The sequence below is a fragment of the Apis dorsata genome, unplaced genomic scaffold, assembly GCF_000469605.1.
Source record: "Apis dorsata unplaced genomic scaffold, Apis dorsata 1.3 scaffold_111, whole genome shotgun sequence".
Taxonomy (NCBI): Eukaryota; Metazoa; Arthropoda; class Insecta; order Hymenoptera; family Apidae; genus Apis; species Apis dorsata.
Window position 1 is genome coordinate 55,419 of NW_006263406.1, and position 2,922 is coordinate 58,340.

The following is a 2,922-nucleotide window of genomic DNA, read 5'->3' on the forward strand; positions in this document are numbered from 1 at the left end:
CTCCGCTGCTAACGATCCCGGTCGCCTTCGACTCTCCCTGTCGTCCGCTCGAAGCCGGTAGGCGGAAACGCGTGGGCGAGTCTTAGACCGATTCCGAGGGGAAAACGTCGACTCGATCTCTGCAACTCGGATTCGAGACTCGAGATCGATCGAATCGAAAAATAGCAGGAGGGGAGGGAGGATAAACTTTCATCACTTCCCGTATGTGACGCCATGGAGCGTTCGTTTTTAACCCTTTCAGACCTGTTTCGCTCGGTCGAACCAGCAACTCCAGACTCAGATCCGCGCGTTCGGAGGCCTCATAAGATTACTATAAGATAATTACTCATAAGATAAGATCACACTTCATAAGATTATACGTAAAGAGGTTAGGAATCTATTTATGAAACGATATACTAAAAAAATCAAACGTAAACTATCAAATTCAGACTAACGCCGAAAATGTCATTCGATTCACGATCACAGTCTGATAAAAACATAAAAATCTATCTATTTAACAATATATTATTCTAATATATATAATATATATAAAATATATTATATGTAATATAATATATATATATAACATCATATATATAATATACATAATATACTATATAACCTCATAAAATTATAAAGAGGTTAGAAATTTTATGAAGCGATATTCTAAAAAAAACAAACATAACCTGTCAAATTCATTAACGAAGATGTCATTCGATTCACGATCACGATCTGAATTTGAAATAAAAAATCGAGCCATTTAAGAATATATTGTTAATATAATATAATATACTAATATATATATATAATATATATATATTATAATATATATACTATAATAAACTAAAATATATAATATATATGATATATTATATATAATTTAATATATATATATAATATAATATGTAACCTCATAGGATTATAAAGAGATTAGGAACCTATTTATGAAGCGATATTCTAAAAAAAACAAACATAACCTGTCAAACTCAGATTAACACTGAAGATGTCGTTCGATTCACGATCACGATCTAATTTGAAATAAAAAATCGAGCCATTTAACAATATATTATTCTAATATATATAATATATTATATGTAATATAATATATATATAATATGATATATAACCTTATAAGATTATAAAGAGAAGAGATTATTAAGAATCTACTTATGAAGCGATATTCTAAAAAAATCAAACATAAATAAATATTGTCATCATTCAAGTTGCTGCAGTAATGATGGCGGAGAGTCACCATTGGAGAGCAAAGGGTTAATAATCGGATGACGTTTATTCGGAGGATCTTCCTTTGAATTTGGAAAGATATAAAGACAAGATATAATAAAACTATAGAAATTGTTATGAAAGTTATGATTAATTTATTTTTAATTTATTATTAATTGTAATTATTAAATGTTATGAAAGTAATAATATAATGTAAGTAAAAATTTATCAAGAAATTATTTAATAAAGCTTCAGGAATCACTAAAACGTAACTCTTCCATTTTTCTCTTCGACACTGGAACGAATTAGGGAAGAAATTTTAACAGTTGTACCGCTTCACAAATATTCGAATTGTTCGTGTAGAGTCGAGGAGCAAGTGGAAGAACCTGGCGCAGCACGAGATTTCGTTGGAAACAACGTTAAGAGTCGACGACTGTTCTAATAATTTTCAGTGCCAACGTGCAACGATCTCGAGCGACAGAAGTTTAAGAGATCGGTTGTCGAAGCTGTCGAAATGATTGGCGCGCCATTGAAGAAAACGTGAGAAAAATTCTAATGAAGATTCGAATTTTAATTTCAATTTGAAAAAGAAAATTCGATAAGAAAAATCGGGAGCCACCCGAGAAGCAGAATCTTGTACCTGATTCTGCAACAAAATTTTGAACTTGAAAAAAGAAAAGGGGGAAAAGAATTTATTTTCACATTTAATAGCAACAAAATTTTGAAGTTGTAAAAAAAAAAAAAGGAGAAAGAACTTATTCTCACATCTAATAGCAATAAAATTTTGAAGTTGAAAAAGAAAGAATTTATTCTCACATCTAATAGCAATAAAATTTTAAACTTGAAAAAAAAAAGGAGAAAGAACTTGTTCTCACATCTAATAGCAATAAAATTTTAAACTTGAAAAAGAAAAAAGGAGAAAGAACTTATTCTTATATCTAATAGCAACAAAATTTTGAATTTGAAAGAAAAAAGGAGAAAGAACTTATTTTCACATCTAATAGCAAAATTTGAAAGAAGAAAAGGGGAAAGAACTTATTCTCACATCTAAAAGCAACAAAATTTTGAATTTGAGAGAAAAAAGGAGAAAGAACTTATTCTCACATCTAATAGCAATAAAATTTGAAAGAAAAAAGGGGAAAAAACTTATTCTCACATCCAATAGCAACAAAATTTTAAATTTGAAAAAGAGAAAAGGGGAGAAAAAACTTATTCTTATATCTAATAGCAACAAAATTTTGAATTTGAAAGAAAAAAGGAGAAAGAACTTATTTTCACATCTAATAGCAATAAAATTTAAAAGAAAAAAGGGGGAAAGAACTTGTTCTCACATCTAATAGCAACAAAATTTTAAACTTGAAAAAGAAAAAAAAAAAAATTTATTCTCACATCTAGTAGCAACAAAATGTTAAACTTGAAAAAGAGAAAAGGGGGGAAAGAAATTATTCTCACATCCAATAGCAACAAAATTTGAAAGAAAAAAGGGGGGGAAAGAACTTATTCTCACGTCTACTAATCGAACCGTTTGATCACAGGGGGAAGGAAGCGATTAATTCGGGAGAGATTGGCAAAATTGTCTCGCGGCCGGCTCTAAAAATAATAATATCGGCGTCGGTCGGAGCGTGGGCGTGGGTGGAAAGGAGAAAAAAGAAAGGAGAGGGGGGGAAGGAGTTACGATGCCCTCGATGGGTATAAATGGGCTCCCATTTAAGCTCGTACCCA